This window comes from Cydia fagiglandana, chromosome 26, assembly GCF_963556715.1.
Source record: "Cydia fagiglandana chromosome 26, ilCydFagi1.1, whole genome shotgun sequence".
NCBI classification, from domain to species: domain Eukaryota; kingdom Metazoa; phylum Arthropoda; class Insecta; order Lepidoptera; family Tortricidae; genus Cydia; species Cydia fagiglandana.
Genome location: NC_085957.1, coordinates 7,889,264 through 7,907,085, shown reverse-complemented (window position 1 = coordinate 7,907,085; position 17,822 = coordinate 7,889,264). Strand labels below are relative to the sequence as shown.

Genomic DNA, 17,822 nt, shown 5'->3' with positions numbered 1-17,822 from the left:
TACATAACACTAGCGACCCGCCCCGGTTTCGTTCGGGTTGCACAAAACCTTAACAAATTATACACCTAAACCTTCCCCAAGAATCACTCTATTGATAGGTGAAAACTGCATGAAAATCGGCTCAGTACTTAGTTTTCGAGTTTATCGCAAATCGCAAACACAAACAGACATACGCGACAGGGGACTTTGTTTTATAAGGTGTAGTGTTAACAATAAAACAATTCACCAAAAGCTGGTTTTAAAATGACCTTTGATAACTGACATCAGTGACATCACATTTCGTACAAAGTCACGTTCGTGAAAAATGCACATCATTATAATAAATATTGATTATATTTATTTATTACGTCAGACTTGGCTTGGGTGCTACCGTCAGCAGCAGAAGTTGCTAAGCGGGCGAAATGTTCAAAATTACCTTGACACGGTCGTATTCTCTGAACAATAAAGTCGCGTCAAGATCATTTTGAACACCTCGCCCGCTTAGCGACTTCTGCTGCTGACTGTACACGCATCTGTAACTTGTTGTATTTCTAGATACCTCTAGCACGCGTACATTTGTACCCCTAGTGTAAATTTAATTCGATAGCGTAACGAGACATACTCGTTATCGTTGTGTTTTAATTGTATTTCAATAAAACCGGGCAAGTGCGAGTCGGACTCGCGCACGAAGGGTTCCGTACCATAATGCAAAAAAAACACAAAAAAGAGCAAAAAAAACGGTCACCCATCCAAGTACTGACCCCTCCCGACGTTGCTTAACTTTGGTCAAAAATCACGTTTGTTGTATGGGAGCCCCATTTAAATCTTTATTTTATTCTGTTTTTAGTATTTGTTGATATAGCGGCAACAGAAATACATCATCTGTGAAAATTTCAACTGTCTAGCTATCACGGTTCGTGAGATACAGCCTGGTGACGGACAGACGGGCAGCGGAGTCTTAGTAACAGGGTCCCGTTTTTACCCTTTGGGTACGGTACCCTAAAAAGTAGAGAATTCGTGAACCACTGAACATGAAAGGTTCCGAATGAAGTCGGCTTAGCTTGCACGCGAGCTAGCCCAGTCGATCAAGTGGCCAGCCACGCGAATAAATCTGGCAGAAACGGCGTTTTCTAAAATAAATATTCGACGACCAGTCTGGCCTAAAGGGCCACCCTGCCTATGAAGCCGATGGTCCCGGGTTCGAATCCTGGTAAGGGCATTTATTTGTATGATGATACAGATATTTGTTCCCGAGTCGTGGTTGTTTTCTTTATACATATGTAAGTATTTATACAGGGTGATTCAGGAGACGTGAGCAGGACTAACACTGCGCATTTCGTAAATTATAAGCAACTGTTTCCTATCAGTATTAGTGAGGTTAACGTTAATTTTCTAGTCGTGTTGAAAAAAAAAGTTATTAATTTATTTACGACATGGATGGTCACCCTAACATTAGAAAACTAAACTACCGATATTCTGTGTCAAATTGAATGTCATCACTGTCATCACGGTCTGGTTACTTTTGAAAACTCGTATCTCACTCAGGTCTGACATTTTATTTTCTTCGTAAAAGAGGTTTTATGTTTATTAATTAGGTATTAACTCACATTATAGACGGGTCTAACGCGAATTAATGTGAGTTAATATGTATTCAAAACGCGAAAGTTTAAAATATTATATTAATTAGGTCTTGTAGGGTGACCATGATTGTAGGGAATTAAATTTGCCCTCACCAAAAAGTTGAAAAATAGGAAAAAGTGTGGTTGTTTCACCTAAATACGACGGTGATCGATCAATTATCAGTTACTGAGTGTGCAGGATTAGTCCTGCTCACGTCTCATGAATCACCCTGTATATTATATATATCGTTGTCTGAGTACCCACAACACAAGCCTTCTTGAGCTTACCGTGGGGCTTAGGGTAATTTGTGTAAAAATGTCCTATAATACTAAAAAAAAAATCAGGTGGGCAGCCACGCGAATATAACAGGGCGCGCCCCGCCAGTGCAGCACCACCTATACTGCACCGGCAGGCTCCATTTGACGTTAGAGACTTAACGCCACTGGCAGGGTCGCCATGTAAGGATGGGACCCAGGACAGTAGTAAAACACAGGAGTGCCGAGTAAATACTGAAAATTTATTGATTAAAACCTAGAATATATAAACTTGGGAGTTTAGGTCACACGTGTTTAGGTGGGGAGGTTTACACGTGGAAGGTATCCAGTTCAGGTGTCCAGTAGCTTGACCTAAATACCATTCCTTATATAGAGGAGAGTCATCTTACATGACTCTCCGTATATGGACTACATTCCTAACCTAATATGGAGGAGAGTGATATTACATACCTCTCCTTATATGTACCTACTACAATAATATCTTATGTTACTTATACCTACATTCCAGTTTTCTAAAATAAATATTTCAAACCTTATTCGTTCAAGTCTAAAGCAGGCCACTGACGAGCCTTCCAAATGGATGTCGTTACAATGGATTCTTCCAAATGGACGGCATCCTAATATTAAACATTGTACGTTTTTGATATTCACGGACCGATTTTGGATTGCAGCCACGCTATTTGGACTGTTGGAAGGCTCGTCAGTGGCCACCTTTATAGTAAACGTTGCTCAGTATGATCCCAAAACCTCCCTGGCAACGGTAATGCAGTTATAGTACCTATGTGGAATATCGTACGACAGTCTATTATACAGTATGTGTCTGACCATGGGGCTTTAATTCCAGGGCTTGATTTTACTCGCTAAACTGAGTTACTTTTACTATGGGACCAACCCTAAAATCGGGGAAAAATTTTGGCTTTTCCATAGAAAACGTCGACATCTGATCAGCCAAAATGTATGAAAAAGTAAATTTTTTTTTCGGGCTTTCGGGGTTGGTGCCATAATAAAAGTAGATATTAACCGTGCAGATGGTGCGTAACGGGAATTTTAGATGGCATATTAAGCGGGACGCGAGTCGTATTAACCGTGAGAAAATGTATGAAAACAGGCCTAAAATTGCAGGGACCGGCGTAAAATGGCGTATTATGCGGGAAATCGTTTTAAACGTGATCGTATTAACCGGGTTCTACTGTATATTAAATTATTGAAAATTAGGTAAATGAAAAAGAAAAAAATGTTTGTCATATAAAATACACTTGTAGATATTTTATCCTAAGCTTAATTAATTTCTTAAATGGCACCTGTGATCCAGTGCTAGCTAAGGATGATGACAGCACTCCCTTTCTAAATCACAACACAGTAAGTGTATGGTATGGGTGTTAAACAAGAAAGCTACCAGCTCATGACTTCCTACAATATAAACATTAATGTCATGGTAGTAGTAGATGTAATCACTTTTTTGTACACAACACAGGTTTACAAAATATACAATGTTTGAAATGTTTATGCTATTTGTTAATAGCAAGGTATCAACCAAACGAGAAAGATAACTGCCTGCCTGCTAAATAATAAATAAACTTGGTATAAGTTTGGGCACCTTCTGCATTAATTACCATATTGAATTTATACAGTGTTTGTTAAGTTAAGTGTGTCAAGTTTAAAATTATATGAAAATATAAGAATGCCATAATAAATCAGTTTTGCGAGTAGAATCGAGCCCTGAATTTAAAGCCCCATGGTCAGTAACACCCTGTATAGGGTTAACCCTTTACCAGGCTAAAGGCTATATATTTCCCACATACGGCACTTCAAAATTGTGTTCTATTCTCGATGAGTAACACTGACATTTGAATGTCATTTCTGAAATGTCAGCCTAGTAAAGGGTTAACGACAGCCGTAGGAAAAAAGCTAGGGAGTTATAGTTACTTTTCCACAATTCATAATTCCCGCGGGAACAATATAGGCCTTTCAGTACACCTGCATGAAATAAGCTATTTTTCGAGCAAGTGTGATGAAATTCATGAAACATATGTTTAAGCGCCTAGAAGACACTGATAATAAGGTCGAGTAAATATATTTTTGGAATGTATGTTTGTCAACTAACTAAACCGTACAACAACACTACAGTGTCACATATTTTTGGGACAGAAAACAAAATAGCTAAAACAATTCAGACACATTTATCAGTGCTGTTGAAAGTTGTATAGAAGTATATTTTTAACAGCTGTGATCTTTGTTTTTTAGGGTTCCGTACCCAAAGGATAAAAACGGGACCCTATTACTGAGACTTCGCTGGCCCACTGTCTATGAACCGTGATAGTTAGACAGTTCAAATTTTCACAGATGATGTATTTCTGTTGCCGCTATAACCACAAATACTAAAAACAGAATATAATCAATATTTAAGTGGGTCTCCCGTACAAAAAACGTGATTGTTTGTCGTTTTTTGCGTAATGGTACGGAACCCTACGTGCGTGAGTTCAACTCGCACTTGGCCGGTTTTTATTAATAGTTTGTGTGTCCCCGAATTCTCGACGATGGCTAGACCAATCCCTACATTCCCTACTAGTATTATATATGTGACAGTAACACGGTCTGTCTGTCTGTTACCTCTTCGCGATTACTTAAATTGATTTAGAAAAACGGCCCATGTGATTGATATACAAAGTTAGTAGTGTAAGTTATCCCTTTCTCATAAATATGAAAAACATCTCTGGAGTTCCATAGGCTACGGTGATTGCTTAGGATGGAATCACTTGTCATCATCGGTCATCAATCATTTGTCAGCATCGAGCCGCATTTTATATACGAGAAATTGCTCGTTAGTATGGAGATGCGTACGCAAAAGCTGAAAGCATGCGCTTGTTTGCCACCAATGTGATATTAAAAAAAATATCCAGGCCACAGCTTTGCAATATTACCCAATATTACCCTATACCAACAATTATTTATTAGGTTCTACTATCAGGTAGCTACCCTGTATGTAAGAAAAGATTGAATTATAATATTACCCAATTACACAAAAAAAATTCAGCCTATATACATCCCACTGCTGGGCACAGGCCTCCTCTCATTGGCGAGCGGGCTTGGGCTATAGTCCCCACACTAGCCCAATGCGGATTGGCGACTTCACAAGTTCAAAATACACCTTTGAATTTCTTCGCAAATGTATGCAGGTTTCCTTCACCGAAAAGCTAGTAGTAAATATCAAATGACATTTCGTACATAAGTTCCGAAAAAATAGTACGAGCCAGGATTTGAACCCGCGACCTCCGGATTGAAAGTCGGACGTCATATCCACTCGGCCACCACCGCTTACCCAAATATAATTGATTAAATTATAAGGTTTGGTCCCTTGTTGAAGAAACAAAAATGCCCCGCCGATTAGGGTACTATAATTCATAACATAACTTAAAAATCACGTCTTAATGTCACGGCTTACAAAACCTTTTAGCAAATGAAAGCTTTACTGTCCTTGGCTACGGGTTAATGGCGAAAGTTAGGGCTCATTTAGACGGTGCGAGAACTCGCATGCGACTTTCATTACAATGTCCGCAATGTAACTAAAATCGCATGCGAGTTCGCGCGCCGTCTAAGGCACTTGTCCCACCAAGAGCGAGTAAGCGATTAACTATCGGCCATTTTCTCGCCCAAGAAACGAACAAAAGATTAGGATCCTGTGTTAGTAAAAGAGACATGTATTAATAGTTCATCGCTGGCTGTTCACACAGTAGTGCCATGCCTTATGGGAATATAGTTCAGAGCCGGAAACCGCTACCAACTTTTAGTATGTTGTTGGGCATGGCATTGGGTCTCCAAAACTGCCGGGAGACAGCGGCGCCGGCCATCTACTTCAGCGGAATGACGTCATCAAAATGACTCCCGTTTCGTTGCGAATATTGCATATTGTACCCAAACTATGCATGGCACATAATTGGGTGGGGTATTGAATGAAAGCCAGTTAAATATGCTATATTTCATTTATACAGTGTGTATCAAAATATTCAGCCGTTTAAGAGCCATTTGCAAAAGAATCAAAATGATGTAAAAAAATATTCAATTATTTGGGTTTTACAACCAAACCAAAAGTCGGACGTTAAAGCAATGTACTACAAAATTAAAGACGTCTTCTGACGCCATACTTTGATATCAATCAAGTCAAAATTGGGCCAAATGTGTGGAAATTATGCATCAAAATGTAGATATTTGCCCATACAAATGCATTAAAGTTAAAAAAATCCAAATTGGTCAGTTTCAGGATAATCCGCGTAAGCGTCTAGTATGTAATTAGCAATATGACCTGGGTCCTAAAACTGCCGGGAGACCATCTTTATTGTCCCCCAGTCACGAATAATGACGTCATACAAATAATCACTGCCGAATTTCGTAAAATGCAAATTATAGCTATACTATGAGTCACACATACATGTGTGTTACATGTAATGAAAGGTTATTAAATTTAATATAATTCACCTAAACATTGTTTGTAAAAAAAATGTAGGGTTTAAGAACTAGAAACAAAGAAATACCACTTTTTATGGAAAAAGTAGATGTATATCAATTTTATAGCTTAACTAAAATCGTCAATAAAATGTTGCGTATAATATTTAAAAAACCAGTTATTCAACTATATATCACAATTTAAATTTTTCATTTCCGACAAAAACTGTGGAAGTTCTGGAAAAAAAACTAAAGCGCCCCAACAATTCTACCTTAATGCGCTCATATTATGCAAAGAATAGTTCTAATCATTGAGTATTAAATGAATGAACATTACATAAAATACATGAAAACGACATTTTCGAATGGAACCATAATTAAAAAAATAATAATTTACTTGATAAGTATAGGTGAACCAGGATCTATTGAGGGTGCGCCATGTTACGGAAATTTGTTGGTACTAATTTCTAGCAATGGCAACAATTTTAATAATAGACAACATCTACCCTCTATGATAGTTGTCAATATTGACAATGTAAACATTGCTTTGTCTAGTTTCGTGTGAATTATTATTAGACTGCAATAATTATGCCGAAAGTTTTAGATTTTACAGAGAAAAAGTTGTAAATAGTGTATATAGTTATTTATTGGAAAAAAAAACGTGCGGGAGAGGAATTTCTTCCATTAGAAAACATAACGAAATTAGCATCTGAATTGACGGGTAAGTTTCAAACTTATGGACAAATGTCACTATAGTCAGGTCGTCACGATTTGGTTGATGTCTTGTAATAATTTGATTTAGAACATATTTGGTACGTTAAATAATTTAATTTGTAAAATTATCAATATAAATTCTTACTTATAACTCTTGCTTACTTATTGACTTTACGCTATTCATTTTATCTAAATCGAGTCAGCCATTTAAGCGTAAAAACCGAAGAAATATCCAAAATCCAAACTTCGCACTTATCAAACTTCGCACTTATTAAAGTTGTCGGAATAAAACAAAAATCATCTGCCAATTTCCATTGTCCCCACTATACAAATTGTTGCTATATAAAATTCAAAACGAGCGCCCTCTTGACAATACTCCCAAAGTTCTGGTTTACCTATAAGCAAAATACTGTTTCTTTAAGTACCTAATCTCCTCCTTTCAAAGTCGGTTAAAATGTGGTTTTGTGACCTGGGCTACAAAGACAAATAAATTGACACCTCATTTATCAAAATCAGTTCAGTTGTTTCATGTAAAAAATACATAATTACATACGTAGATAGCAGTTCCTGCTGTGTCGCGGTAAATATTAATATCAAATAGACTCTTATTGTCATGGCCTAACGCTACATTATTAGAGAAATGTAAAGTTACATGCCAGTAAGTAGGTACATGCCTAATACAAAATGCCTTATCTCGGTAAATGCCATATCAGTTCACTTAATGCGATACATAATTATATATTTAAGCCTCGATTAGCCTTATACATACATACATACATCACTGGCTCAGTGACCCAAAGAGGATCTTGACCTCTGACACAAAAGAGCGTCACTCTGCCCTATTCTGCGCCACTTCGCGCCAGTTGGGTATTCTTATAAAAGTGGAATCTTGAGTGGTGCAAGGGTTTCAAGGCTGAGCTGAGAAGGCTGGCAGAATTTTCCCTCTGATCCTCCGAAATACAGGTCACCCCTCTAGTGAGGATGTTAAGTGCAAACACCTTTTTTTTCTTGATTAAAGCATGAAACTTGGCACAGTTGTTCCTTATATCAAATAAAGCCGATTTCGATCGGTAGCCCGAAGGAGCCCCCCCTCTGGGGCCCGAGAGGGGGGGTCAAAGTACCGCTCCGCCCGGCTTCATTCTTAAAATTCTAACAGGCCCCGTTAAGCTAATAGGTCATATTTGGTATCAATTTCGGATAAATCAATAACGTAGAATTCATTTCTGATATAAAAAAATTGCAATTTGTAGAAAAAATTTTTAAAAAAATTAAAAAATCTAATTTTTCAAGTGTAATATTTATTTTTTATTTAGTATCAAAATTAAACTGCCTGGTTTTTCTACATATAAAAAATATGAAAATAAAGCCTATTTAATGCAGATTTTAAAAACGTAACTTGTCCTTACCTTTATTAAAAGAAAATTGCATAAAAAAAATCTTATATCGTCTCGCGCGGTGAATATCTTTTTACCGACATCGGCATCGTTATGGACAACATCCGAAGTACACACTCTGGAGACCGATTAAATGTATTGTTTGTTGTTGTAGATCCTTTATAGATCCTATTATAAAGATAGAAAAGTGTACAAATACTATTTTTTATGTGTCGTTCAGTAAAAAAAGGGACCTAGGAATAAATTATCATAGAGCCTCGCGTTTGTATAGAAGCATACTCGTATTTAATTAGTGTAAACCACTCCATGGACTCCATGGTCGCTATGTCTCAATGAATCGCTATATTATTACATATTTTTATTACATTATACCACACTTTAATTTTGCGACTTGTGTATTAAAAAAACAATTCCTTCCCCCGGCACATGAATGCGTACATTTCATCATTCACGTATATAATATATGTCAGTTTCAACCATATTCTGGCCACAGCAGGGTTGTCAGAACAGTTTGGAAACAGTCATCTGCTCCTTGCTTCCATTCCCAAGAAGACAGACTGAGCAAGTTTAAAGAGGAACTAACGTCTGCCCCCAAGCCCCAAACATATAATTCTATCCTGATAAGGCTGCTTCTGTTTCAATAGTCTATTCAAGTAAAGAATTATTTCAGGCATTTTTTTTATTATTTAGCAACGGCTTTATCAGTAAGGTATTCACTTTACAAGGCTATTTCACATATCATCATATGAAGTTATAATAAACTTTTGGCGAATGTTATTTATTAGATTTACTGATATTGCTCTATCCTGTAGGAGCTTGAATCCTTGTATCGGCCAAGCTAAAAAGGGTCTATGCTTAGATCTCACTTTTATACACCATATATTAAATGGGGAACCCGGTTCAAATCCTAGAAAGCATATATTTGTGTTTATCGTGAAAGCTTGTTCCTGAATTACCTATGGATGTTTTGAGTGTATTTATCAAATACATATTATCATATATATATATATATATCATCTAGTCTTATTATCACAAGTCTTATTGAGCTTACAGTATTACAAGGTCGATCGAGAGAATGCTTGGAATACGAGTAAGACTCCTGGTGTTTCAGAGCCCGATAGATATAAGAGTTAAATTTACCATGATGATAAACTTCACTTATAACCACTGATATTTTAGTGAAACTCATTTCTTTAGCACTAGGTAAATCATTTTGAGACACTGTGTTGACAAAACTTCGAAGAGTTATAAGTCCTTATTTATGCCATCGCGAAATTGTGTAGAGAAACATGTTATAAGTAATGTTCCTCGTGAGATTCCGAATACTCCAAGAACCATGAAGAGTCCGATTCATTTCATATGATGGCCCTAGTTGCAGATGCTGTAAAACAGTCATTGCAAGGTATTGATAAGCACAGTAGACATAGACGATGTAGTTATAGCAGCTAGACTAGATTCATGCGTACGAATATTTCCCCAACTACAGGATTTGTGGGCTCACGTTGACACAGTGGAAAACTCAATTATATCACATGTCACTCCATTGCATCCACAATAGGCTAGGGAATTCTATTTTTAAGCCAATAAAATTATCTATTCTGTAAGCTACTTAAATAAACTCTTTTATTTACCCTAAAAGAGTTGAAGTCTTACCCCTGTTTCGAGCATTCAGCTGAAAGGGTAGAAAAAGTGAGTTCGAAACATGGAACCTGGGCCGCTAGCCAAGGTTACAATCGCTATCGCTTCGACAACGAAAAGCTTAATGTCTCTCTGTCACTCTTCTGTATAAGTGCGACAGTGACAGTTGCGTTTCGATCGCTACGGAGCGTTAGCGATTGGCAGGTTGGCTACGCGGTCTGTTCAGAGTTCAGCCATGCTACTACAAGGATCCAAGCTCTTACAAGATGGAGCAATAGCGGTGGCTAAAAGCATTCCCCTAAAATACTAAAATGAGATATTATATGTTCGGTAATAAGTGCAATATTGAAGAAGACAAGTTACACCGGGATATTGAAATGAAGAGTTGTATAATGTTATACCTGTTCAAAAGGGAGCCGTATAAATGCCTCATTACGCGCAGTGTACCGTGTGGTTGATGTTTGGGATCAGACATTAGTTCGTCGTCAAACTTGCTCAGTCCGTCTTCTTGGGAATGGAAGCAAGGAGCAGATGACTGTTTCCAAACTGTTCTGACAACCCTGCTGTGGCCAGAATATGGTTGAAACTGACATATATACGTGAATTATGAAATGTATCCATTCATGTGTCGGGGGAAGGAATTGCATTAATACACAAGACGCAACATTAAAGTGTGGTATAATGTAATAAGTAAGCAGATTAAATAATACTTATAGTTTACTTCTTATTAATAGGGAATATTACGCAAAACTCTGCGTAGGTAGCGCCACTACCACTATCTGTCAATCACTAACAATCTGGGGGTCTGCCGCGAAACAAGAAAATCGAAGTTTCGTTGTCTAATCCCTCTATCACTCTTGCATATTCGATAAAGAGGCAGATAACTTAATTTCGATTTTCGCTTTTACCGATAGGCCCTGGTTAACAAACCGCCTTGATGCATCAATGTCATATTTTATTGTCTGTGAAAACTTGTCAAAAAACAGTTTAAGGTACAGTATGTATAAGTTAGTTTATGAATTTACTAGAGTCGGTAGTGCTGCACTTTGGCGGCAGAACATTGCAGTAATATCCCCTATTGAGAATAGCGACCATGGAGTCCATGGAGTGGTTGGCACTAACTAAATACCTACGAGTATGCTTCTATACAAACGCGAGGCTCTGTGATAATTTTTTCCAAGGTCCCTTTTTTCACTGAACGACACATAAGAAAATATTTGTACGCTTTTCTATCTTTATCTATCTACAACAATAAACAATACTTTTAATCGGTCTCCAGAGTGTGTACTTCGGATGTTGTCTATATCGATTCCGATGTCGGTAAAAAGATATTCACCGGCGCGAGACGATATAAGTTTTTTTTTATGCAATTTCCTCTTAATGAAGATATGTAAAAGTTATGTTTTTAAAATCTGCATTAAATAGGCTTTATCATCATATTTTTTCAATGTAGAAAAACCAGGCAGTTTAATTCTGACAATAAATAAGAAACAAAAATTAAACTTGAAAAATTAGATATTTTGAGTTTTTTTTTATTTTTTTCTACAAATTGCTAATTTTTTATACCAGAAATGAATTCTACGTTATTGATTTATCCGAAATTGATACCAAATATGACCTATTAGCTAAACGGGGCCTGTTAGAATTTTAAGAATGAAGCCGGGCGAGCGGTACTTTGACCCCCCCCCCCCCCCTCTCCGGCCCCAGAGGGGGGGCTCCTTCGGGCTACCGATCGAAATCGGCTTGGTTTGATATAAGGAACAACTGTGCCAAGTTTCATGCTTTAATCAAGAAAAAAAAGGTTCGACCTTTTTTTGTCACTTAGAACCCTAGCTACTCTGGTCTGCTAACATCTACGGCCTGAGGGTTTCAACGTTAGATGCCAAGCCACGCCAGGCCATAATAGTAAAGGTCTAATTATTGAATTTTAATTTTTTGTCCGACTACGGCAGAATTTGCTATCTATGCGTGCATGTGTAGGTACCGTTTGCATGAAAGTACTGAACTGATTTTGATAAATTAGGTGTCAATTTATTTGTCTTTGTAGCCCAGGTCACAAAAGCTACATTTTAACCGACTTTGAAAGGAGGAGATTAGGTACTTAAAGAAACAGTATTTTACTTACTTATCTAGTAAATTATTATTTTTTTAATTATGGTTCCAATCGAAAATGTCGTTTTCATGTATTTTATGTAATGTTCATCCATTTAATACTCGATAATTAGAACTATTCTTTGCATAATATGAGCGCATTAAGGTAGAATTGTTGGGGCGCTTTAGTTTTTTTTCCAGAACTTCCATAGTTTTTGTCGGAAATGTAAAATTTAAATCGTGATATATAGTTAAATAACTGGTTTTTCAAATATTATACGCAAATTTTTTTTGACGATTTTAGTTTAGCTATAAAGTTGATACATATCTACTTTTTCTATAAAAAGTGGTATTTCGTTGTTTCTAGCTCTGAAACCGTACATTTTTTTTACAAACAATGTTTAGATGAATAATAATACATTTAATAACCTTTCATTACATGTAACACATGTGTATGTGAGACTCGTGGTATAGCTATAATTTACATTTTGCGAAATTCCACAGTAATTATTTATATGACGTCATTATTTGTAACTGAGGAACAACAGAGATGGTCTCCCGGCAGTTTTAGAATCCAGGTCATATTGCTAATAACATACTAGAAGCTTATGCGGATTATCCTGAAAATGACCAATTTGGATTTTTTTAACTTTTATGCATTTGTATGGGCAAATATCTACATTTTGATGCATAATTTCAACATATTTGGTCCAATTTTGATTTTATTGATATCAGTGTATGGCTTGAGACGTCATCTTTAATGTTGTAGTACATTGCTTTATCGTCCGACTTTTGGTTTGGTTGTAAAACCCAAATAATCGAATATTTTTTTACGTAATTTTTATTTATTTGTAAATTTCTCTTAAACTGTTGCATATTTTGGTACACTTTGTATAAATAAAATAAAGTTTACAGTTTCTAGTTATACAGAACATATTTTTATAGCGCAAAAAAAAATGCATTCGTGCAATACTTAACTTGAAATACAGGGAAAGTTGTGTTCCCGGTTTCAAATATTTAAAGCTCTTAACTTTTCCTTCGATTTACATCCTAGAAATAGCTCTATTTGTAAAAAGTAACCCTCAACTATTTGTACTCGCATCTCAAGGGCGCAGGCTGCCAGTCAGAACACAATATGAGCATAAGTTACGAGCGCCAAAAGGAAATACAGCCCTGTTCAATAAAAACATTCTTAAAATGGCTCCTATTATCTATAACAAGATACCAAGTGACATTCTAAAGCTAGATACAAAATATTTCAAAAAAAAGCTGACAGAATTACTAATTCGTAAATGTTATTACTCAATCAATGATTTCCTAAACACATAGATAACTGATATTGTAAATGGAATTCCTTCCCCATATTTAATTATTTCTCACATTTTACTGTAATATCATTTCTTTAATAGTATAAGTACTCGTATTTTCATTTTATATAAATTGTATATGTTAGGACCTCATGACATCACACGATATAGATAATTTTTTTTCAATAACTAATATTTTGTATTGTTTGCAAGTTTGATTGTGATATTTGTAAGAATATTATTAATGTCAAAGTATGCACGCAGCATGTTATTATTTAGGTTAGGCATTACATTAAATTTGTACATCCGCATTTGTGGATAAACATAGTGATCGAAATGTATAAAAAGTACCACCTGTATTTATTACCTATGTTATACAAATAAATTTCTGATTCTGATTCTGATTCTGAGTTTATTTAATTGGCTTTCATTTAATACCCCACACGTGTATGGGCTATGCATAGTTTGGGTGCAGAATGCAATATTCGCAACGAAGCGGGAGTAATTTTGATGACGTCATTCCGCTGAAGTAGATGGCCGGCGCCGCCGTCTCCCGGCAGTTTTGGAGACCCAATGCCATGCCCAACAACATACTAAAAGTTGGTAGCGGTTTCCGGCTCTGAACTATCTCTGCGACCGTTTCCCATAAGGCATGGCACTACAGCCGGCGAGAACACTCGCTCTACAGGTTTGTCGCCGAGATAAGATAAAACTAGCTCAGCGGTACTCGCTCGGCGATGCTCGCTTCGTAGTTAGAACTGAAGCTGCGAGAGATTGGTCTCGCTAAGTCTGCGTGTTCGGCTGAAATTTTGCATACATACGTAAGTCGGGTGATAATGCAATATTATTAATTTATTATGGTGTCATGGAGCTGATCTGATGATGGAGAACGGAGGTGGCTATAGGAACTCTGTGATAAAACAACGAAACCTAATTGTGTTTGGGGTTTTTAGAATTGTCTCGATGAGTATTAGTTGTCTGTAGTAAGAAAAGTACAGTCAGCGATAAAAGCTTGTACCAAAAATGAAATTTTTGTCATAAACCTATTTATTTACTGATTTTGAATCCGTAATATCTTCAAATAAATAAAACCTGCCTTTATAGATTTGTTTGCAACCTTTCACTACACCTTATAAAACAAAGTCCCCCGCCGCGTCTGTCTGTATGTTCGCGATAAACTCAAAAACTACTGAACGGATTTTAATGCGGTTTTCACCTATCATTAGAGTGATTCTTGCGGAAGGTTTATAAGTATAATTCGATGACCCATGCCAAGCCGGGATAGGTCGTTAGCAGGGATGTTGCGGATGCAGATTTTATGACATCCACGGGTGCGGATGCGGATATTGAAAGCCTCATACCGCGGATGCGGATGTCAAGATTTGGTACTTAAAAATCATCAAATATACATTTTTTGCATTTTTATTTAAAAAACTAGCCTTGCCTTGCCGCTAATACGTTCCTGTTACCGACTTGGTCGACATCCGCATCATGCGGATGCTCCGCATAGATTTTATGCGGATGCGGATGTTGAAAATAATGCGGATCTTCCGCGGATGCGGATGCGAATATTCGCAACATCCCTCGGTCGCTAGTTAGATATATCACAGCTTTCACTAAATTAAATATGTGTCACATTATCTTTCGCTCAATTGTACGATAAAGAAATATGGCGGTATCATGTTTCCGGTGATAAGGCATTATTAAATGACTCATTGTTTACATTATATGTGTACAATCGCCATCAGATGCATGGGAGCGGCCAAGGTGCTCAAAACTATCTGAACATGCACTTACGTCTTGATAACAGAGACTGTTCAAATATTTGTAAACACCTCATTATCATATCAGCCCTTTATCGCCTCCTGCTGAGCATAGGGCTCTCTTCTAGTACGCTTGTCCCGGTCCTGAGCTAATCTCATCCAGAAGTGACCCGCAATTTTCCGGATGTCGTCCACCCAACGAGCGAACGGACGCCAGGCGCTTCTTTCATTTGAAAGCGGCCACCATTCTGTTAACATTTTAGTCCACCTGCCATCACTCTGTGTGAACTGCGAACACCTACCTACACCTATACACCGTGTTTTTATTGAATTCCGTTAACTTCGGGGTATGGTTAATTAAGTACGTTTAAGAGAACTAAATGGATAAGATAATTAAAAAAAAAATTTTTTTTTGCGTTTTTTTTAATAAGTTTAAAAAGTAATTAAATGTCGCATATAGCATTGTTGTAACACCGGCATTACATTTAACTCAACCAAACAATCGAAATGTCTGATATATCAATGTCATATCGAACATCGATCGACGGAGATTGTACTTAAGTTTAGTAGCAAATGTATGAACTCATTCTAAACACTAAACAATATGCAAACCGGCCCTAAGGCAAGTGTACACGCATGTAGAGGTCTTATAGGGAAAAAATAAATTATTGATTATCTCCGAAATAGAGTTAATTAGAATAGTCTTTGAGAAAGTTACTTGATTTAAGCTCAGGAATGCACCCTTGAAATTAACGGAAAACAAAAAAAAAACAACTTATTGGAAAATCTTCTGACAAAAATAAGCGCCCCCTGGCGAGTCCCAACCGAATACCGATTAGCTCGCTTAAAGGTATTAGAATATAGGTATCCTGTTGTGAAAAAAAAATGTATTTTGTGCTACCATTTCCTTATTCCCATTCTAATAGTATAATTGCTAATCATTTTCCAATACTTATGTAGTTTTCCCTCTTAAATTTTAATAATAAATAAGGTAAAATACAATAATTTTATACTTATCGAACACACGGCATTATACACTGAAGAGCCACAAAAATGGGTCACATTTTATAGATATTCTATACAAAGTGATGGTATCGTCTTGGGTCGTCCCATTCGTTTTTCGTCAAGTTCTTAAATTAGCCCTATTCTGCTTTCGTCACTCATTCTACATTGAAAGCCACCGACGATTGTGACGAATGTAGAATGTGTGACGAAAGCAGAATAGGACTAATTTAAGAACTTGACGAAAAACCAATGGGACGACCCAAGACGATACCAAAGTGATTCGTTAGTGTTGCTTTTAATTGTAAGTAGGTATAGTTAACGCAAGTAATGTAGTTTTTAGTAATTTTAGTACAGTCACCTGCAATAACATGTTATACAACGAAGGCTGCAAAAATATCTGATACGATCTTATTTGTAAAGCCATAAGAACGTGTCACATATTTTTGCGGCGTTCGAAGAGTGTCATATTATTGCAGGTGACTGTATCACAGGCCGCAACAGAAGTAGTTAAACGGCCGAGGTATTCAAAGAGAACTGAACATAATTTTATTTATAATTCATTTTTTTAGCATTAGAAATAAGGTAAACAATCTTGACGTGTCTTTTAATTGAAAAACGCATTTTAAAAATAAGTTACGGCAAATATGTAACAATCTAGAATCGAATACGATCATTTATATTGTTCTGCTATCATAAGTTATTACTTACTAACTAAACTACTACTACTAACTATTGTTTTTGATTTTTAAAAAGCGTTTTGCAATTAAAAGACATGTCAAGATCGCTTACCTTCTTGCAAGTTCTTTCTAATGCTAAAAAAAACGAACTATAAATAAGGTGCTGGTAATTTTGATCAAAGTCCGATTCGATCTAAGTCCAACTGAGAACTTTTGAAATCGGTTAAAAATGGGAATTTTTTACAACAGTTAAGAATGCTTTAATTGTGTGGAAACTTGCTCTGATGGCCTTCTAGTTATTTATTACACAGTTTTATCTGTGATTAAACAACGTAGCAGGAAAATTATTTAATAACTAATAACAGTAATAACACATAATTTAAGGAAAATATTCGAAATAACTCTCACCTAACAAGAAGGGTTTAAATAATTAAATATAACATGTGGGGTTATACCAGAGGTCTTCTATCGTTGGTCTTTTTACAAGCTTTTATTTAGTTTCACTTCACCTGACCGTTGTCTGTAATCAAATCTTGCAAGTTAAATTTGATCCACTTCCCGGTTACCGATTGAGGTGAAATTTTGCATACATACGTAAGTCGGGTGACAATGCAATATTATGGTGTCATCGAGCTGATCTGATGATGGAGACCGGAGGTGGCCATAGGATAAAACAACGAAACCTAATTGTGTTTGGGGTTTTTAAAATTGTCTCGATGAGCATTAGTTGCCTGTGGAAAGAAAAGTACAGTCAGCGATAAAAGCTTGTACCAAAAATATTTTTAATGCCAAAAACTTATTTAGGGTTCCATACCCAAAGGGTAAAAACGGGACCCTATTACTAAGACTCCGCTGTCCGTCCGTCTGTCTATTACCAGGCTTTAACTGATGAACCGTGATAGCTAGAGTGTGAAATTTT

The 17,822-nt window shown here is 36.6% G+C and overlaps 1 protein-coding gene across 1 annotated transcript in view; it reads left to right on the top strand.

The window, feature by feature from the left end:
- LOC134677466 (oxysterol-binding protein-related protein 8) overlaps nt 1-17,822 on the top strand; it is a 117,520-nt gene that overhangs the window by 6,974 nt on the left and 92,724 nt on the right. The gene's annotated exons all lie outside the window — the stretch shown is intronic.